Genomic DNA, 23,305 nt, shown 5'->3' on the forward strand with positions numbered 1-23,305 from the left:
TGCGTATTGTTCACAGTCGAGTAGAGTAGCCGCCAGTAATTTTTGTCGCTGTCACTCAATTTTATAATTCATTGCAGATACCTCATCACTTAGTTACCGCTCTGTAGGCCGTGCTGTGAATGAAGGAATTGCTGGAAAAAGAAAGAAAAGAAAGAAAGAAAAGGAAAGGAGGAATGGCATCAACAAAATAATTAATGGCGGCTGCTGTACTTGCCTGTGGACAATATGTACTTGATTGTTCTCGCGTAGAATGGCCCATCTGATGCATGGTGGGACATCTTGTATATACTTTCAAGTTTCCCCCCAAAAAAGTTGTGCTGTTTTATGTGTCAAAACGACGCTGTGATCATGAGGCACGCCGTAGCCGGGGTTCTGGAAATTTGGACCACCTGGGGTTCTTTAACGTACACCTAAATGTAATTACACGGGTGTTTTCGCCCCCATCGAAATGTGGCCGCTGTGGCTGGGATTCAATCCCGCGACCTCGTGCTTAGAAGCCCAACATCATAGCCACTAAGCAACCATGGCGAGTCTTCTCGAAAAAAAAAAAAAAACTTGGTAGTTTGCGCTTCCTCTCCTGTGCTTATGTATTTGCTCGATCCAGTCTGTCTTTTCTTGTTTTCCTTTTTCTTTTATTTCTTTTTGTTCTTGTGCACTACATTACGTATTGTAATCCACACGTTGGCTACTACTGCAACTGCATGTGCTGGGGTACCATATTCAATTTTGTAGCCCTCTACAAGTTCGTTGGATGCCGTAGTTTACAAGACGTCGAAGAAATGCACTATCTCAGGATTCCATGGCAGAAGAAGTGATCTGGGCTCTTGATCGTCATGTCGAAGTACGGATGTCTGATACCAGGTCCTCGGCTACACAGATGCAGTAGATTCTTTTTTCTTTTTTTTTTTTGCCAGGACAGGTAAACTTGCTATTACTTGCTCCCTTACAATGAAAACGTTATCAGAAAAATCTAGATGATTGCTTTTCTTCTTAAATAAGAAAATAACGTTCGCCTCATAAACGATATTACCGCATTCCTCACTTCTACCCCGAAAATTGGCACACGTTAAAAGGAAGTCGCGTTAAAATTGAGTAAACATGGTAATTTCAAATGATTGAGCTCCAGGCGAACGATACATCGCTCCGTCGGACGTATATACAACACAAAGTGCTGACGGTATCTCTTGCTATACACGGATTGTGTGCGTGCGTCTGGTTAAATGTCTGTCAGATGCGATGCATGCTGAGGGGTGGTGCAGTCAGAATATTCCAGAGTGTCGACCCAGCAACAGTGACTATAGGCTCACAGTTGAGTGATTACTCATATTTCTTAACTAGCTTGTTCATTTACTGCATATGCAAAAGATAAAAAATTATCAGCTATGTAGCTTATACACACAAATAAGTGCGCGAAGGTGACAGCTCTAAAAATATTAGTTTTTTTAATTACTTTTTTGTATGGCACGAGAAATCGTGCGAAGAAAGCACCCGTTTTTGTAAACGACTCCGTCTTCCATCCTGACATTGATGCCAAACATGTAAATATTCTCCTTAAGCTACTGCTCAACCACCATGAATTCATCATTTCATGTCATTTTTATCCTGTTTCCACATAGAAAACAGAAGGAAGCCGAGACAAAAAGTGAAGGTCAGCTTCTCTTGATGGGAGTTCTGGGGCCCTGTTACAAGGCAAGCACAGTGAAGAAATAATAGAAAATCTTGCACATATGCAGTAAAACATTGCGGAGTGATTCTCAAATAAACTGGCATTCGCTTAAGGTTCGAAAGGAAGTAAGCATGTAATACAAACGTAACATATAAAACCGCCCAAACTACGAAAAATAACTACATGTGCCGTTGAACAAGCGGTGCGCCTGGTCAATCCTCGTCTACAAGAGAAGGACGTTCACGCGCCATTGGGATACTCTCCAAGCTGTCAAAGACCATGAGTGACACGCTACCTTTTCCTGAGAAGACAGCGTTGCGAAGGCTTCAGCAGAATAAGGATATTGTTGTTCTGCCAACAGACAAAGGAAACACTACGGCCATCCTTGACCGCTGAGACAACGTCACCAAGATGACGTCGTTGCTTCAAGACGAAACAATCTGTACCAAGGTGAGCCGGGACCCAACGAAAACGATAGGATTCGAGTTACAAAAGCTACTCACGGAAGTATTAAAGTTCGGGTCACCTGAAAGCAAATACCTGTATTACAAGTTGCTTTGCCATAGCGGTTCGGCACCTACAATCTACGGTTTGCCGAAGGTTCACAAACCTGATGTCCCCCTCAGGCCAATAGTAGACTTCACACGCTCTTTCACTCCCCATTCCCCTCCCCACGTGTAGGGTAGCAAACTGGACTCAGTCTGGTTAACCTCCCTGCCTTTCCGTCTTCCCTTCTCTCTCTCTCTCTCTCTTCACACGCTCTGCGTCGTACGCATTATCCGGCTATTTGCGCCCTGTCCTACGCCCCTTGGTAGGACGCACACCCACTTATGTCAAGGATCCCGCACATTTCATTAAACTTTTAAGAGACATAACCATCGATGACGACGAGTTGATGGTCTCTTTCGACGTAAAGTCAATGTTTACTTGCGTGCCCTTCAATTACGCAGTCCAGTGTTGCAAGGAATTTCTCGAGAAGGACGCTTCGCTACCTCGACGCACGCCATTGGAAACGCAAGACTTATGCCGCCTCCTGGAATTCTGCATGAATAACACGTATTTCGTGTTTAACGAAGAATTTCACAAGCGTCGGTTCGGAACAGCAGTGGGAGCTTCTGTTTCCGTCGCCTGTGCAAGCATCACCCTAGTGGCATTTGAAAATTCTGCGATAACTTCGTAAAAGGCCGCTCCAAAATTTCTGGCCCGATACACAGACGACTGTTTTTTGTGTGATTCGTCACCAAAAGCTCTCACAAAGGCCTTTCCTCGAGCATCTGAACTCTATCCAGTTCACCATGGAAGAAGAGGACAATGGACAGATTGGCTTCTTCAACGTCCTCATAAGACGTTCGGCCAAGTGTATTACAACCAGTGTGTATCGGAAGCCGGCCTATACGGGGAGATACCTGAGGTTCGACGCTGCGCATCCTATAGGACAGAAACTCTTCGTTGCTGCTTCACTCTTTTCTCGCTCATTCTGCATCTGCTCCGAGCCTGGACTGCGCAAGCGACTGTTAGCCGTAGTAAGGAAGGACCTCTCCAACAACGGCTACCCAGCACAGCTTCTCAAGGCTCAAGAATTGCTGTCTTCAGTTGCTAACCAGGGAAGGGTACAAGGAATAGAGAAGCAGAAACGGGTGGATGTCCCCTACGCGGATGTCGCCTACGGCATCAATGAGGCACTGGCAAGAACTTTTGGCATATACGGGGTAAAAATCGCACATGTGCCAACAAACAAACTAAGATAGAAGCTGGTATGCGTGAATGACCCTTTCGAAAGGTCTATGTTTCCAGGGGTAATCTACAAGATTTCGTGCAAGAGTTGCGACGCATCCTACTTAGGTGAAACAGGAAATTTTAAAAGAAGGATTCAGCAGCACCAGAACGATGTCGGAAAAGGCAATACAATTTCAAACGCCTTGGCGGATCATCATGTGACTACTAATCAAATCATCGATGTGGATGCTGCGAGCATAATTGCGACAGAGAAGCGCCTATCCTCAAGACTAGATTTAGGATATTTACATATTCAAATGACTAGAAACGCGATTAACGTGACACGGCCTAATCTCCCCGAGATATGCATGCGCACTCTGCGCCACCTAACAGATAAATAATCGCCCTCTCTTGCGCTCATCTTCACTGTGAACAAGGACCCGTAGCGGTCTCGAAACGTAAAAAAATTATGTTTTATTTCCTTTTGATCCTTAGCCGAGTGCCAGTTTATTTGACAATGTATCAACCACGCCTGATAAGTTTTCGTCGAACATTGGACTGTAGCGGAGGGATGCGTAGTTATACTTAGTAAGCAAGATTTCCCATATTGTAAAACATACATGGTGTCATAAGCAAGTTCTTATTTTTTATTTCGCCACATAGCAAAAAAAAATAGAGAAGAAGGAAGCTTGTACGTTTGTATGTTAGCATGCACTTTGAAGAAAGTTGCTTTAATTATGTGTTGCTTTGTTAAATATGGACAGCTCTACTTCATAACACATCGCGCATTAACAGTGTTGCTGTTTATTTTATTGGCGAATAGATAGTTCAGTAGTTTCGGGAGGTCATACTGAAAGGGAGAGGGGGAGGGGACTGTCATTTGTTTACCGCCTTTTGTTCTGGTATAAGGTACACGTTACCCAAACAGTATATTTTGGTGGCGGGTATGCATATATTTTGTAATTTACCTAGGCATGCAAATGAAGTGATGCCTCAGTACTCTTACGGTTTTGTGTTGACCAAAGATCTAAGTTTTAAGTATACAAATTTCGCTAAGGAATTGAGTGACAACTTTTGAATACCGGGGGTGAGGGCTGGAGAGAGGGGGGGGGGGCTGAGGGGGAACGCTGTAGTGGTCACCGTGACGTGATAAATTCAAGTAACGGAATGCACGAATTCTTTTTAAACTCGGAAATATTCCTTTACGACGACTAACAAACTTAGCTAGAAAAATGGAGCACCACGCTTAGAAATGGTCTACTCGGCCGCAGAAATACATGTCCGAAATAGACACATGTTCCTGAGTTCGTGTTTTTGCTTTAGACGTCGTGAGAGATCTAGTTTGCGTGATCTTGACATCTCTGTGTTGCGGAGCTGGAGAGATTAAAGGCTGCGGGTACAGTTTCTCGTAATAAGTGTTTCAATTAGTTGTTCTGCAAATTTCTGGTAATAATGAGTGCATCGAAAACTTCCGCAATCAGTATCTGACTCAGTTCGATGCGCTCCGTGGCCCTATATGCGATTTGTATCTTATTTGGTCCGAAAAACTGCTATTCGCACAGACCTGCCCAAAGTTCATAATCGCCATCAATTTACTTGGAAAGCTCGAAAACTTCATTCTGCCTTTTCTTGGCTCGAACTGTATCAGGCTTGGCGTAGACAGGGCTATCTAAGGCGAAAAAAAAACTTAATAAAATAAAATGTTGGCGGAAACGCTACCAACCGCACACAACCTCAGCGGAATGCTCAAGTTCGCCAATGCGCAAAGTGCGCTGACATTACCCATTCTTTACGGTGCACGTGCCCACATTGGTTTGCTGCGGGGTTACAGCTGACTTGCCGCTCTCGAGCAGTAATTTATGCGTTCCATATATTATGTGCGGCGATTCAGTCCTGCTCTTTTGTTCGCCGCTGTACGGCGCATTCGCTCGACGCTGCAATTCTTCCGGGGTGAGGTGCCTCTGGCGTACATGCATGTAATGCGCACACGCACACAGTGCATTTACCGTCCAAGTCGAAGTCCCCCAACGAAGGTGCGCAGCTGTCAAACTCCTTGATGTATGCGACATTGCATGTCGACCTCACTGAGAGGGTTTTCGCTTACTGATGCATCAGCAGCATGCCAGAGAACTACAAAATTTCACTGTGTCATCGTTAATCCTAACAAACAGGAATTTGCCTTCTTCCCCTCACACACAGTGACAGCGGCCATTCAGCATTGTACACTTCGTTAAAGTTCGATAAACAGCGATAAAATGCCTCAAACAGTCTGGCCAACATTTCGGCGTGTGGACCTATCAATGTCGACGCTGGCCTTGTCTATCCTTGGCGAGTTAGACTAAATGGGCCAAAAGAATAAAAGCCCCGCCAGCGAACAGCACATGGCGTCAGTTTTCTAAATCTTGAAAACTATCACACCAAGGATGACAAGGTCAATTTCAACTTCAGGCCTCCAATCGACTTTGGAGCAATACAGTGGTATTCATCATGTTTAGAAGTTTATACGACCGATAAATCTACTATCCTTACTTCATATAGTTAACTACTAATTTGCTATCGCAATCGGTACTTCGCCTTTCGGTAGAAACTGCGACTTCTTTTCTATTAATGTCAATTAGAATATCAGCTATCCCCATCTACTCACTGATGGACACCGCTGTCTTGCTGCCTCTTAATGTTACGCCTAACATTCTTAGTTCCATCGCTATTTGCGCGGTCCTTAACTTGTTGTCGAGCGTCTTTGTCAACCTCCAAGTTTTTGCACATATGTTAGCACCGGTATTGATTATCAGTTGTATTCAAAAGAAGACAAATATTCAGCGTGCTTGTGTAAGTATTGGTTCTGCAACGGAGGTGTTCACCTAGCAAAAGGGTCACTAGTTATAGGTTGTAGCGCTAGGCTTAAAACAGGTCGGCGCTATATCGTAACAGGGAAGCAAGCACTTCTCGTCGTCTTCTTCTTTTGCACAAGCACACCAGCACCATGCCCACTGCCCAGTGCCTTCAGTACAATCACTCCCCACCGAAAGAGTAGCCATCCTGGCGACCTAAGGACAGGGGAACACAGGGGGGTCATGGCACTGCTTGAGCCGGGAGATGTGGACAATTTCCTGGCCCCGACGACGCTGGTCGGAAGGCGTTTCAATTGGCTCGATGAGGTAGTTGACCGCGGATGTTTGTTTCAGTACCCGATAAGGACCGTGGTACTTGGAGAGCAGCTTGGAGGAAAGGCCTGGAGGAGTAGAGGGCACCCACAACCAGACCAGCGAGCCAGGCGCAAAGCACGTAGCCGTAGTGGATGAATCGTGGCGAAGCTTTTGGCGCCACTGGTCCTGGGATGTGAACGAACGAGCGAGCTGGCGACATTCTTCGGCGTAAGCAGCCGCTCTAGAAACAGTCGTCCACTCCGAGGCATCTGGCCGATAAGGTAGAATCGTGTCCATAGTGCATGAAGGTTCGTGTCCGTAAAGGAGAAAGAAAGGGGAGAACCCAGTGGTGCTTGGCGTGGCGGTATTGTAAGCGTAGGTGACGAAAGGTAGAATGCGGTCCCAATTCGAGTGGTCAGATGAAGCATACATGGCCATCATGTCACCAAGGGTGCGGTTGAAACGTTCTGTCATCCCATTAGTTTGAGGATGATATGCCGTGGTAGTGCGGTGAATGATGCGACACTCCTTGAGCAATGCTGCAATGACGTCTGAGAGGAAAACGCGACCGCGGTCGCTCAGTAATTCGCGAGGTGCTCCATGGCGTAAAATCAGGTTGTGCAGGATAAAACTGGCGACGTCTTTTGCTGTGGCAGATGCTAGGGCTGAAGTTTCAGCGTACCGCGTGAGGTGGTCGATAGCAACAATAACCCAGCGGTTGCCGCTTGGAGTGTTGGGAAGCGGACCGTATAAGTCAATGCCGACGCGGTCGAACGCGCGCGCGGGGCATGGTAAAGGTTGTAAGGGGCCGGTGGCATGTTGAGGTGGCGTCTTGCGTCGTTGACATAGGTGGCATGACCGGACATACTGGCGAACGAAACGGTACATACCGCGCCAGTAGTACCGAAGCTGGAGGCGAGAGTATGTCTTTAATACACCAGCGTGGCCGCATTGTGGGTCGTCGTGGAACGTGGCGCAGATGTCGGAGCGTAGGTGTCGGGGTATAACAAGCAACCACTTACGGCCGCTGGAATTGTAGTTGCGGCGGTACAGCAGGTTATCTCGAATGATGAAGTGCGTGGCTTGGCGACGAAGCGTCCGAGAGGTCGGTGCTGGCGACTGGCTGGACAGGAAGTCAATAAGCGAAGAGATCCATGGGTCTTTGCGCTGCTCTGACGGCATGTCGGAAATGTTGAGGGCGAATGCACCGCAGGTAGAAATAGACGAGTGGACAGCACCAGAGGGCAGGGGTGACCGGGATAGAGCGTCTGCGTCTGAACTCGGTTGCTTTCGGCCTGAGCGATAAACAACGCGGATGTCGTACTCTTGTAGGCGCAATGCCCAACGGGCAAGCCGACCAGTTGGATCTTTTAGTGAAGATAACCAGCATAGGGCATGATGGTCGGTCACGATGTCAAATGGACGCCCGTACACATAAGGACGGAATTTGCCGATAGCCCAAATGATGGCCAGACATTCCTTCTCAGTAACCGAGTAGTTCGCCTCGGCTTTGGTAAGGGTGCGGCTGGCATACGCGATGACGTACTCTTCGAAGCCATCCTTGCGTTGTGCAAGAACAGCGCCGAGCCCGACACCACTAGCGTCCGTATGGATCTCAGTTGGAGCAGAGGGATCGAAGTGTCGCAGCACTGGAGGCGAGGTGAGAACGCGTCGCAGTTCTTGGAATGCGTCGTCGCACGCCGAGGACCAGGCTGATAGGTCAGAACTGCCGGTGAGAAGCTGCGTCAAGGGGGCAATGATAGAGGCAAAGTTACGGATGAAGCGTCGGAAATATGAGCACAGGCCGATGAAGCTGCGAAGCTCTTTCATGGTGGTTGGTTTAGGGAACGCGGATACGGCGCTAAGTTTTGTGGGGTCCGGAAGGATACCGTCTTTTGACACTACATGGCCGAGAATAGTAAGCGTACGAGCACCGAAGTGGCATTTCTTCAAATTTAGTTGCAGTCCTGCAGTGGTGAGGCACGCAAGTACTTGCTCGAGGCGGTTGAGGTGCGACGCAAAGTCGGTGGAAAAAACCACAATGTCATCCAAATAGCAGAGGCACGTTTTCCACTTCAGCCCTCGAAGAATGGCGTCCATCATTCGCTCGAAAGTGGCAGGCGCGTTGCAGAGGCCGAACGGCATGACAGTAAATTCATATAGCCCATCAGGCGTTACGAAGGCTGTCTTTTGACGATCGGCCTCTGCCATTGGCACTTGCCAGTAGCCGGAGCGTAAATCCAGCGAGGAAAAGAATTCCGCTTCCTGCAGACAGTCCAAGGCATCATCGATGCGCGGCAGAGGATAGACATCCTTGCGCGTTATTCGGTTAAGGCGGCGATAGTCGACGCAGAACCGAATGGAGCCATCTTTTTTTTTAACGAGGACAACCGGAGATGCCCAGGGACTGTTAGAGGGCTGGATGATGCCACGCTCCAGCATGTCGTCAACGTGCTGGTCGATGATACGGCGTTCAGCAGCCGACACACGATACGGACGCTGGCGCAATGGTGTTTGTGGACCGGTGTCGATACGGTGAACGACTGCGGACGCTCGGCCCAAGGATGGTTGGTCAATGTCAAATGAGGAACGAAAGCGTTGGAGGAGCTTGATAATTTCTCTGTGCTGCGCAGGTGTGAGTTCTGCGTCGACGGCACGAGCGAAGACGTCTACAGGGGCATCAGTCGCGGCGGGAGGAGTGACGGAACAAATCGGAAGTGATGCCGTATCACCAAACGTGGTGGCCGGGAGAACGCTATCGAAAGCTTCAGTGGTACCCAGGCACTCGCCGCGGAGTAGGGATGATGGGCAGGCGGACGGATTGCACACGTAAAGGGCAGCAGAACCGTCGCAAAAAGTGACGACAGCAAACGGAAGCAGAAAGTTCCGGCGGCGCGCACAAGTGGCCGACGGTGTAAACAGAACAGATGAGTTTGCAGCAGAGTTACATGACACAGGAACCAGAGCGGCGGAGAAAGGTGCGATATCGATGTCAGAGGCGGCAACAACTTTAGGAGAAGAATGGTCGTCAGGGTCGAAGCACGGCACTGATAATGTAAGTTCGGCACGAGCGCAGTCGATAAGTGCTTGGTTGACAGATAGGAAATTCCATCCAAGAATAACGTCGTGTGACGAACGAGATAAGACGACAAATTCTATAACATACATAACGTTTTGAATGACAACCCGGGCTGTGCACGACGCTGAAGGCTGAATGCGCTGCGAGGTTGCCGTACGCAGAGAAAGAGAGGTAAGGGGAATGGTCACTTTGTTCAAATTGCGACAAAGCTTCTCACTAATAATAGAAACGGCGGCTCCGGTGTCGATAAGTGCGTGTACGGTGACGCCATCTACGGAGAGTTCAATTTCGTTCGCCGGGCTAGAATGAGGCCTTGAAATGTTCGACGTAAACGCAGTTCTTGCCTCTGGAACTGCGACTGTTAGTTTTCCTCTCGGGCTGGGCTGGGTCGGCGAACCATCGGGGAAATGGATCGGCGACGTGGGGAAGGTGACCGACGGGCATCGAAAGGGAGGCGACTGTAAGATGAGTCCGGAGGAAGGCTAGATGGGTCCTGACGCGGAAGTCGAGCAGGCCTGTAGCTTGAGGCGCCCCCACTGTCAGGTAAACGGGGGCTGCGACGGCGGCAGAATCGTGCTACGTGGCCCGGAAGATGGCAGAAATAGCATATTGGCCGGTTGTCAGATGTACGCCACGGGTGGACGGCAGGGGCTCCAGCGGCCGAGTAAGGGACGACCATCGGGCGTGAAGGTGGCGGCGGCACATGGAAGGTGCCAGTGGCCCGGTAGGCATCAGCAGCCGGAGGAGCGTAAGGCCGGGCGACAACGTCAGCGTACGTTAGCGGCCCAGCTGCAGGCTGCGGAGGAGGGGCAGATGGCAGCGCCGCGGCAACTTGGGTCTGAATGACGTGGCGAAGCGAAGGAGCCAAGGTTGTCGACGGCTCGGGTGTGCTGTTCGCCCGAGAGAGTTGGCGGGCAACTTCCTGACGGATAAACTGCTGTATCTCTGGCATTAAAGCAGAGATGTCGGCAGCGTCGCGGCCGAAATCCAACGGAGATAGATCCGTGGTGTCCTGCTGAGCAGCGCGTGTTGATGCACGCTGCTTGCGCAGCTCGTCGTACTGTTGACATAGCTGTATGACTTCGGCAATCGTCCGCGGACTCTTCGCGACGAGCATCTGGAAGGCATGGTCATCGATGCCTTTCATGACGTGCTTGATCTTGTCAGCTTCGTCCATAGATGAGTTCACGCGCTTGCATAGCGAGAGGACGTCTTCAATATAACTGGTGAAGGTCTCGTCCTGGCGTTGAGCTCGACCACGCAAGCGTTGCTCAGCGCGAAGCCCGCGAACGGCGGGACGGCCGAAGACCTCTGCCAAAGTCGCCGTGAAAGCCGACCAGGTGGTAAAATCGGCTTCATGATTGCGGAACCATAGGTTTGCCACGTCAGTAAAGTAAAAGATGACATTTGTGAGCTTGGCGCGGTCGTCCCACTTATTATAGGCGCTTACACGGTCATATTCGGCGAGCCAGTCTTCCACGTCGTGGTCGTCTGTGCCGCTAAATATAGCCGGATCGCGCTGGCGGATCACGCCAGAACAGACGATGGTGGGGGGCACGGGAGCAGCAGCCTGGGACGGTCCTGGTTCATCCATTGGAACAGCTGGTGGTAGCGTTCGGCTGCGGAGTTCCAGGATGTAGAAGAGAAACCCAGCAGCTCCACCAAATGCAACGGAGGTGTTCACCTAGCAAAAGGGTCACTAGTTATAGGTTGTAGCGCTAGGCTTAAAACAGGTCGGCGCTATATCGTAACAGGGAAGCAAGCACTTCTCGTCGTCTTCTTCTTTTGCACAAGCACACCAGTACCAGCCCACTGCCCAGTGCCTTCAGTACAGTTCGTTGGTATGACTGGGGTGGAGCTGCTTAGCGATGTAAATGAGCGGCAGAGTTTGTGCGGGATATCTGTGATTTATTTTTATTCGACAGACAGTCTAGTACAGAAGCGCATATTTTGCCTATGCACAGGCGCCACAGCCACATGATGTGCACAGAATGTACAAGCTATTCGTTGGAAAGTTGGATGCTTTAGAGCAAGATATAAAAAGTGTATGTTTTAGAGTTTAATTCAGCAGATGTTTTGCGTACGCATTTGATACCTTTTTCTTCTTTTTTTGCAATGAAATACTTCTAAAGGCTACCATGCACTTCTATATTACCTCCTACTGAGTATATTTGCGTTTGAAAGCGTTGCGTGGATAGAAGAGCCGTTATTTTGTCACTTCACCACAGAAATATCCCGTTTACCTGCAAGCAGGTTTACATGTATGAGGTTGACTGGGTTTGTATAGGTCTCATATGGAACTCATGTGGGTTTGCACGCGATTCGTTACAACCTTTGCCAGTCTCTTAGGCCAGGCGATTTTTACTCCCAATTAGGTTATGCCGAACCCTTCTGTGACCATCCCAGGCCAGAAAATAAAGACAAGGTGGGTCTCCAACAGGCAGACCTGTTCGGTATGCGTAATAGAGCACACGGAAGTAGTTTATTGCTTAAATGGCCCTGAAAGGACATGTTCTATAGCGTTACGCGTCAGCTTTAATCAGACAGTGTACAGGTTGTTAAACAGTCATCTTTACTGCTATTGGTTTCGTATAATAAGCCAAGTGAGCACTTCCGAAGAAATACTATTTCAGAGCGCAGCTTTTAGGTGCCCGTTCCTGAGTTGAGTGTCGGCGTCCCTCGGCGTCCCTTGGTGTAACCGAGCGAATGGGCACGGCGAAAGACGAAAGAGTGAAAGCGGAGCGCAGAGGGGGAGGAAAGACGGCGATAGCGAAGGCAGCGCGAAAAGGAAAGCGGAGGAGGAGGGTGCAGAGGAACCATGAGGCGGAAAGCGGAAGAGGAAAGCATAGTGCTGCGCAAAACGAGCTCTGCGGAGACAGCCGCTACTAGATGGCGCCAAAGTAGCGCGCCGTCGTCTGTTCACCGATGACGCCATCGATAAGGCATGCGGCGAGCAGGTCCACTGAAACCATGTATGGAAACAAAATGCTGCACGAGTGGAAGTCTGTCTGCGGCGGCTGCTGTGAATAGCGCCGACCCGTCACCCACGCGCTGCCCAGGTAGCACAAAAGAGATACGTAACGTTTCCGTAGCGTTTATCCAAGACGATAAAAACGGGTTAAAGAAGACACGAATGAGAGAACTTCGGCGGGAAAACGTCGTATATCTCTGCTAATGTCCGGCTTAATTACTTTCTTGAGACGATCTAGAACAGGTCTGCAAGACGTATTCGAAAAGCTGGTCTAGAAATAGGATTGGGAAAGACACAAGTAATCCCTTTGGCAAAACTATTCGTAACCAATTTCTAAACGTTTTTAGGACGTTATCAAAAAGCTGGTCTAGAAGCGGTCTTGAAAGGTTTACGATCATCTGAAGCTAATTTTCGCGGGTGACGGGCGCGATCAGACATCGTTGTTCAAAACACGCGTTTAGTTTCGCCTCGCGCAACTGGCCTATGCCGCGCAGACGTCGTCAGCCGCACCCGTTGGCACGGCCTAGGCCAATCGCGTGAGGTGAAACTGATCGGGCGTTTCGAACAACGATCTCCAATCGCGCCCCAGATGAGTACAAGCGTCGGTGTTGACTGTAAGAGCCACGGCGCAGTGCCAAGCACTGTTCCCCGCATGGCCGGCGCATCCTCTACCAAGTCGCACGAAAATGAGCCTGTTAGGAATAATAAATCCTTAATACCGCCTTTAGTAAGCTACGATGCTTACAACCACAATGGGAATGACATCCTGCAAAGAACAAATGGCCACGTCTTGGCAGGTGGCCAGACCAAGCCCTTCATGCCAAGAGTGCACGAAATGAGAACATTGTGACAAAGCAAAAACACTTTATTAAAATGTTATGCTTATGCAAGGTTCGAACAAGCTGTGTGAGAAATGCAAATAGAAGTAAAGGTACATCAACAATGACAAAAGTCGCAGAAAGTATTCGTAATGAATTCGAAAGTGAACATTCACTAGCACATAAACAAAATTCCAAGTACACATACAAAAATGAACAGAAAAACCTGGAGTGTACTAAAGTGTCTAATTTATCATAGTAAAGTGCACGTGCTATTAGATGGACTAGAGTTATGCAGAAGTGACATCGGAGCGAATGGAAGAAGTAGACTGAAAAATGCAAGAGTATGAATCGGATGGTAACTGCCTCCAAGCAATGTTACCTATCAGCTGGAAGCTTGAAAAGAGCACAAAAAGAAATACCACCGCATACCATTCCTGTGACAGAAATAAAAAAAATGGGAACAATGCAAAATTGGAAATATTGCCTTTAGGATATATCAAAGAAGGTAATGGCGAGAAAAAATAACCATACAACAAAAAAGCAAAAAGTGAAATTAGTACAGAATACTTAAACGGGGGATTCAGTGTAACAAGTGAACACTACTGTAGTACAGCGAACGATGAGACAGTAATGCTGCATCTTGCCACTTCAGAACGTGAGAAATGAATATGCAAGCCTCATATTAGAAACTTACATAAACATGGAAATAAACTGGAATGCACTGGAAGCTGCATATGTGTAACAAAGGAAGCAATGGTCATAATAAATAGTATGTGTTTTATCTAAAAAGCCCTTTATAAGAGGCAAAGTTGTACCTCTCTGGCAAAAAAAAAGTTGCAACGAATAATTTGCAAACCTGCAAATACATTAATTAGCACACTGACATGTCACACTTTGCGCACATCTCCAGTCTCCTAAAGTAAAAAAAAGCACTCTGAATGAGAAAAACGTTTAACACATGTAGCCCAGAGCAAATTCTTTGCCAGTTCACTCACACTTTCACATCCAAAAACATTTGCCACAAAGTCCAGGCACAGTTCCACTGATGTTTACCAATTCACCCCCACTTTCACGTCCAAAAATATTTGGCACACAGTCCAGGCAGAGCTTCATAGTTAAACAGCTTGAGAGCACCCTACTGATTATTGTGCAGTCCCGATGCTGGAAATAGAACTGCCGCACATGCTGGTAGTGGTTTCAATGTAGACACACTTGCTGCCCTGGACAGGTATGCTCAGATATCTGCACTGGTGCTCCATTTTGTCGAAGTGGACACATTGATGCACTACACTGGTAATTGAAATGTATTGAATGCACAAGTATTGGCTTCACCAGAGAGACTTGCCCACATACCACCACTGGCATATATATGCACTTGCTCTTAACTCAGTAGCATTGAACTTAAAGTGCTCCTTATGTGGGAGCCATGTGTAAAACCGGTGTCACACGACCACTCTCGATCGTGATCACACCCGATCCGGATCGAAATTATCGATGAGACTGGCTCACTCTCGTAGCTTGCGCAGAGGAGCCAATCACGACCGAGAAATTCGATTTGTAACGGACTGGATAGCGGCTAAAAGAGCCCCGTGTGAAACCGGTATCAAATAATGCACAGACGTACGCTAGGAAAATGTGTTGCACAAGGACAAAGAACTGCGACATGCCCTGTTGTGCGAAGCGCGCGAACAGAACACATGTATATATATAAAAAAAAACTGCGAGAGCGCTTCGCGAACTCCATGCGCACACATGGCACCCGCACGAACTCGGCAGGCCGCCGTAAAGCGCGAAGGGCGCACAGCGTACATTCCGACACATGTCCCAAACTGCAAACAATCGTACTACCTAAAGCATTTTATACCAAGGGCATACTCGACTGACGTATGCAGTATCCACAAGCGAGTTATGCAGCGTACATGCTGTATCCATTCGCCAAATAGTAAAATTGATAACAAGCACAAAGCTACAAGGGACTCAATACATTACTACCATTTGAGGCGTCAAATAAAATCGAATTTGGCCGTTTCATATATTGGACACAATATATGGACACATGTGGTACCCGGTAATACCATGAAATACCCATCACGTGGGTAAAGGGGGTGAAAACACAATCGAGAACCTGAAGCGCAAACGATAAAAGCACGGCATGGTGCACGCAAAATTCTGTCAGTGCGCTGTAGCGCGATGGAAGAAAATAGGGCGAGCACTTGACCTCACCTTTTGGGATACCGCACTAGTACTGAATCATAAAAAAAAGCCTGTTTGAACCAGTTCCCTTGTCTGCAACACTCTTGCTAAACGGGAGACTAAGACGGCTCTATTGCGGAGATCGGCAAGGTGCGCACAGACAGAAATTTTGCCGCCTTTCTTCGCATTCTGCAAAATGCTTTCTTGTTAGAATCACGCATAGTGGCCGATCCCGACGCTAAGGACACACAGGCACGATTTCGTCCCTCTAACTTTCGTCCTTATACTGCCCTTAACGCCTTAATTACAGCGTCAGTGAAAAGGCGCCTCACATAACATGACAATGAACTTGAAGAGCTGATTAGTGCCCTCCACTCCGCGCCCTCCAATTGAAAACACTACTGATTTCCAAATTAAACTACACAAACAGATCGGACAACCCAAACTAATCACAGAACGTCGTTTTCTTGACGGCAAAACCCTGCAACACTTACATGACAAAGGGCAGCGGCAGCACATTCAGAACAGCCGCTATCATACCACAGCGCAATGCAAGTGCGATAACGCTATTATGCCCGGCTCAAATAGATCGCACAACCCAAACTAATCACAGAATGTCGTTTTCTTGACAGCAAAGCACTGCAACACTTACATGACAAAGGGCAGCGGCAGCACATTCAGAACAGTCGCAAACAGACCATAGTTCCATGCGAGTGCGATAACGCAACTATGCCCGGCTTCACGAATAACATGGCCGCCTTGGTCACATAACAATTGAAAACACTACTGATTTCCAAATTAAAACCACACAAACATATCGCACAACCCAAACTGATCACAGAATATCGTTTTCTTGACAGCAAAACACTGCAACACTTACATAGCAAAGGGCAGCGGCAGCACATTCAGAACAGCCGCAAACACACCACAGCGCAATGCGAGTGCGGTGACGCGACGACGCCATGACGACACGACTATGCCCGGCTCGCCCGGCATCACGAATCACGTGGCCACCTTGGTCACATGATTTGACGACGGTATCGCCACCTTGGGCAAGGTTGGATCGCGTTGATGGGTTGTTGAATATTGTAGAAGCCGCTAAAGAGGCTGACGCGCCGTGGCGTGGCGGTGGCGCCTTGAGTCGTTTTCAAAACGTATTCACCCCTCGTTTTTAAGCTGCCTGGCTTCCAACGTTATCAAAACGTATTCACCCCTCGTTTTTAAGCTATCTTGTTTGGAACGTCTTTGATGCGTCGATTTTGGTCAAAAATCCGTTTCAGACGTTGAATCCCTTAATACGACGTTTTCAAGACTTTGTGTGCTACCTGGGTGCCGCTCACGATCTCCCGATTAGGGAGGCAGTCGCGCCACACTTCGCTCCATTTGCAATGTGTCGCACGAGAAAGATTGTCAGCGCTAGCCACGCTACTCACGGCGTTCTCTTCCTGATATAAACCATGTACCTATATTATCGTAATACAAAGTATTGACACGCGAAATGGAAACACGTATAGGGCAGCGCTGAAATTTCGCATTAGGGAGTATCGTTATGCTCGATGAATTTTCTTTTATTCTCGCTCTTCCTTACGCGTAGGAAACCGAGGGCTCGTCTGGTTAGCCACCCTTCCTTTTCTTCCTTGCTCTCTCTCTCTGAACGACTCGTCGAACTACATCAACACGCCGGCCATGCAATCTACGATGTATTGCTCTTCCTGGTTCTCGAAACAAGTATCACCGAACACAAATGTACACCTGTTGTAAACAGCAGTTGTCACTGTTAATAGCTTCAAGGCTACGTCTGCTTATAAACTACTGCCTTGTTTGCATGTATACCACGTATGCAGCGCTCGAATTTATATCACTGTGAAAGACAGTGGGGAAAGCGCATAACAACAACAACATTTTACCGCCATTCTTCGTCCTAATTGCCTTCTTTTCAGAGTTCTCTTGCTTCAGTTGGCTGCAATAACTCTTTCTATCCTTGCATATAACATATCCGCAATTTAGCCGCGTAGACTGTCACGACCTTCCTTCCATTGTCATTGTCTGGTCTCGTACGAAAATTCCGCGCAGGAGGACGAACCCGTAGTGGCTGAACTCTGCACGGACAATCAACTGTTGCCGTTCTTCACCCACATTTCCCGGCGGGGAGAAAGAAAGAGGAAAACAAAAACACAAATCCGTCGTGTTTTATTTTTCTCCTTTTCTTTCGCTCTCCCCAGGGAGTCAGTGTCCGGCCGTTATGCTGTTGGTGGCCCGCCACATCGCACATCCCGGCGGGCCGACGAAACGGCGTTCCGAGAACTATAAAAAGAGTCTGCTCCCGACCAAGCGCTCGCCTGCTAGAACCATAGAGCAGCAGCGCATGTGTGCGGTCAGCCGGGCGCCCAGCCTACGCGCCCGGCGCAAGCTCCGGTGAGAAGAAAAAACAAAGTCGACACCGAGCGTGAAGGGGGCAACCTTGAGAGAGGTTAGTCGCTCACGGCGCCGCCGGCGCTCCGCGTGCATCCAGCGGTCATCACGAAAGAAAGAGCGCCCTGTGTGGGTGTCCGAAACAGGCGGCAGAGCGGTCAGTCTCTCGCGACGGTCGAGAGTTGTGCGGCGGCCAGCGCCTCTCTTAACAACTGCCGCCTCTCCACTTCTCCTCTGTCTGCTCCTCTCTCTCTCTCTGGTCCAGGTGCGTACTAGCCGCACTAACGTGGTCGTGAGGCAGAAGCGCGTTCCTTGTATCCCCGAGAAGCTGCAACTCGCGCTCGTGGCTTCATCAGTGAGCCGAGCGCCATTCAGTGATCGGTCTTGCGTTCTCCCGTGTCTGGGAGGCATTTCTTGTTAGTTTTTTTTTTCCTGTTCCTTTTCTCGCTTTCCCGGCCAGTTGGAGCAGCTCACACGCCCTCTATACTGGCCTCGTTACGCCGTCCCTGCATGCGGGGCGCCAAGCGTGGACCACCGAGTAGCTTCGAGAGAGGTCACACTGACGGGGGCACGTAACGGCAAGCGGCGGGCGGAAAGAAAGCAGTAGGTGAATAATGAGAAGTACGCAGTTTTAGCTAGAGTCAGAGTCCTAAAAATGTTACTGAAGGACTCTCGCTAAGTGAATCATTGTCAATCGTTGTCTGGCTGAATCAATCAAATGAAGATGAACCTATTAATTCGCTTACTAGTTAAAATATACAGAACCTATAGGAATGGCCTTGCATGAAGAAGAGCGGGAGATCAGAACGTACCCCTAAACCAACAAGCTCTTCCAAAAGCAACCTATGTAATCTATAACCAAGTTCAGCTAAAACTGAAGTCTTCAGAAATGTCGGTGTAGTCTGCAGACCTTAGCAGAAGTCTGTGAGAAACGTTCTCCATTCCCTATCGTAAGACTCACGACAATTTGGACAACGTTGGAGCTCCACAATTCAGAAGGTATTTATAACATAGAGTAATGGTGACATCACTTCCAAAGGAAATACGTTGCAGAGCATTATCTCAGAGATGCTCCAATATGGAATTGAGCGGACGCACTCCATCCCCTGGAGTTTTCCTTGCGGGGTGACGCTGAGCACGTTCTGCAGCTTTGATTAGGGATGAAGTGTGAAATTAAATATGCAATTTTGTTAATTTTTATGCTACAATCTTCTTGCCTCCTTGACAATGCCTTGTTTGATTGGCTTATTGACTGATTTAATAAATGTAGATTACACGGAAGAAAGAAGCTGAAGAGAGGCCCTGACATCACTTTTTGTGAAGCCGGATACTCGCTTTACTCCGCCATCTTGTCGTGGCAGATTTTCCTTTCTTGTTTACATCTCTCGCCTCCAGGGCGCAACTACGCCTGGCTGTGCGGACGCGCACGCGCCATTGCAATACAACCAATGGGTATAAACGCGGTGGTACCGTCGCCGAGGTCATGACGTCCGAGTATTCTGCGCTAACGTTGAAAGAAGTTCACAATGAACTCCACAAACTAGATCATGAGGCCGGTCCCCGCTTCTTTTGCCGGATTTTGCGAAAATAATTCTGCGCATTTTCTCCAAACCACAAGAATGCGCAGGCGATGCAAGGCAGCGCACTTGACATTGACATTCGTGACGACACATCGACCTATGGCTATAGCCCATCTGCAGTTTGTGAGCACGAAGACGTATGCTGGTCTTGGCTTGAGGAATCGTTTTCTTTTATTTGAACAAGTTGCGGGCGACCGCGCACCGTGGAGGTGTGAAGAGCGACAGTGCGCCGACGAAGAGGGCAGCACGAGAGGAGGTTATTACCCGTTTAGAGACACTGACTGCGGCTTGAGGTGTATTCTTCGCACGGAAAGTGAAGCTTCAGGGAACCAAAGTTCTGTGGTAGTCACAGTGCGGTGCCGAACGGTACGAACATATGCAAACTGTTATATAGCGCGTTGAGCCGGCCTACCTGCTACCATCAGCTGATCAATGTGCGCGTAGGCGTACGTTCTTTTGTCGGGCCTTGTTCACTCTTGCACTCGCACCCGCCAACCTTCACTTCGCTGTGCTCCTCGGGCGCATAGGTAAGATGTCTGCGCGAAGGAGGATTCGTCACTTAATTACTCAAAGCATCCGCTTCTTTCCCATCCTTCCACATGGCTGTATTGCGCGCCGCACATGTATGGTCCGCCGTCAAGGCGTTCATCGTAAGGCGTTCACCGTATAAATTCACACAACGGTTTCATTTCACTCTGTGCACGTTAACATGAATGCACAGAAGGCTGCAAAATTACTGTATAATTACCACTATATTTTTTTTTCCTACGAGACACGGGGAGTCAGGGAAAAAAGAAAGCACTTCAGCGGAATCAACAAAGCCATTCTTTCGCTCCGTTCGGAACGCTTGTACCTTGCAGTCGATTTGAAAGACCTTTACGCGCCGAGGAAACTACGAGGGCTGTACAAGCGTGACAGCCGGTGTTTTGAGGATAAACGCCAATCCCGCGCTACAATCAGCCGGAGATTCGTGTGCTTTGTCTATTGTGCTGCAGGAGTCGGATTCTGGCACCCCGCGTCTTGCACGAAAGGACACCGAGCCCACCAAACTGGCCGCTGCGCGAACAACCAATTTCGTGCGTGCGAGCAGGCTGTAGGCGTCCACTTTTTGGCTGCACTGACGTGATCGTAGCTGTATGCCGGAATCCTTCTGCAGCACGCTTTCAAGCCACATGGCAATCTACACGGTGTATTAGGTTATCGAGGTCACAGGAAATGCCAGGCGCAGTGTCCAGCGCGTAAACTTTCCGTCTCATTCATTGAAGAGTAAATTATGGTTCCAAGTGTGATATCGTGGGTTCGTATAAGGTCTGTTTTGAGGCCCCACAGATTTCAAGTTAAGCTCAAGCCATTGATTTGCGGAAGGCAGCGCAGTGTTGGAATCTCGTATAAGGGGCGCAGTGGCTTAACACGTCCGTCAACAGTTGTCCGTGAAGGCGGCAACCTTTTAATAGGAAACGTCATGAACTGTAATATCGCTACAGCGACTACATTCAACGTATTACCTTCGAAAAATTAAGTAGAGGTCACTGCATGGACTGCACATGGGTACGGGAATAACTTTTTCTTTTTTTTTTTCCATGAGAATGTGTACAACATTTTTATACTGATAACTGCTGTGGGGACAAGTGTAGTTCTGTTTCTATTTTTGAGGTTGATTACTCAGGTGTTTTTATTCATCTGTGCCCCAATTGCATGCTTTCTCCACCCGTATAGCCTCTCTCCGTACCCTCATGCATGCTGTTTAACTACCCGAACAGCGTTTGCCTGTCCTTCTGTATATATATTAAAGCGAAGCTTTATTTGCTTCTTCGACGCGGGTCGGAGTGGGTCGTAGGTTTCTCGCTATATATGTTTGTGGAAAAATAAACTAATGTTTTATGTGCTTGAAATGCAAGTACCGGTGAACAGTCCTACTTAAAAATCCTGTATGTTGATTCCCAAAGCAGCGCGAGTAAGCACACCTCTGTTCTCCGTAATAAAAAAGAAACTCAATTTATTTTTATTTATTCTAATAGATTTCACTGGCCTATCAAGAGGCATAGGAGACGGGGGAGGGACGGCATATGGTACAATTTATGACAAAATACCATCTTTTCTATAAAAAGCCTGAAAACATAATGTCTGCGTATAAGTATCTCTGAAGCACACTCACCGCTGATTGGAGTAGTGCATTATAATAGGCGGCTTTCTTAAGTTACATTACTTTCTATGGTCTAACCGTGCATAGGGTACGTACCCCTTGTGTGTGCTCATTCTTTGCTATTCTTCCAGAATGGATATGTCGCTCTCCAGAATGATCAAGTGTCACTGAGACATGTGCAGTATAGAAGCCTCAAATGTATGTATTTACATGCATGTGCCAGTGTGACACACGGGATGTAGAAGTTGAGACCTTTGTGCTACGTAACCATGACCACTGCATGAGATTACCCGTTGCATAGGATGAAAGTGAACAGAGGAGTACTTGTAGCCGTTAGTTTCATAAGATTTACTTGACCGCTTCATCAAAGCTTCGCTTTTTATAGGATTGTGGGTTGAATACATGTGGGCTGAATGTGCATAATTTTCGGAACGGTCGGCATCTCTTAGGCGTGCGGTTCCGAGTAACAGCAGCGCGCAGACGTGTGCCCTTCGCTGCGTGATCTTCATTGTCCCGCTGCTATCAGTGGACAGTATTGAAACTAAGCTGCGTCTACTTTTTTTGCCACCACCTTTGTATTGGCAGACCCCGGCCGTCGATGAAAAATCCAGCGTCTTACAAAGCACCAGGACACTCGTGCTGGCTGGGGCGAAACATTGCTTCTTCTTATCCATGTCCATATCCTGCTCATGAAGACACGACAGAAAGAGCGTAATGCGAAGCGTTAATGGAATTGTCTTGCGATTGATCTGCGCCCCCACTTCCCCTAGTTTATATTCATGATTTTATTGACATACCCCGTTCAGCTGATATAGGTCTGTATGCAGATGAGATTAACGTATTTTTTTTCCGGTCACGACTTCTTAAACACTGTAGCAAATTCAGGAATATAATTGTCCAAGCTATAATTGTGGGTAAATACGAATGAGCTCCACATAAATTTGTGCACAAAACAAAATTTATTGTTCCCGAACCTAAAATTAAGAGTTTAACCTTCGACCCTGTCCTCAGTATCAGAAAGGAACAAAAAGAGACCTCTACAAGTTCTCTTGGAGTGGTCTTTATTGAACAGCTAGGCTGGACTGGTCATAATAATTACTTGTGCTCCAAAATATCAGGTTCAGCCGGGATTCTACATACATTAAGTTTTTTTCTACCAGCTTGGCTGAAAATAACTATATTTTACTTTTATTCAGTCACTTCCTTATTACTGCTTATTTGTCTGGGGTAGAACAACATATACACGCCTACACTCTTTATTTATCTTACCCAAAAAATTATAGCTTTCCTTAATATTCCCTTTACTTCGAGTACGACAAAATACTGGCGACCACTGGGGATATTTAACCTATGTAAGTTAAGACTTCGACTGGCAGTAGAGGCTCATCGTTTTATCCACGGCAAAGCTAAGCTTAACTTTTATTCAGTTGCAGGGCCCAATACTGTTTATGAACTCTGATATGTTTCTCACAGGATCGCTGAGGCTAGAACTAACTATGGGCTTCTGACTTTTGGGCATACCGTTATCGCTTTCTTGAAGGATAACAGAAAAATGGAAAGGCTAATACAAGAATTCCC

This window comes from Dermacentor andersoni, chromosome 4 (genome assembly GCF_023375885.2).
Source record: "Dermacentor andersoni chromosome 4, qqDerAnde1_hic_scaffold, whole genome shotgun sequence".
NCBI lineage: Eukaryota > Metazoa > Arthropoda > Arachnida > Ixodida > Ixodidae > Dermacentor > Dermacentor andersoni.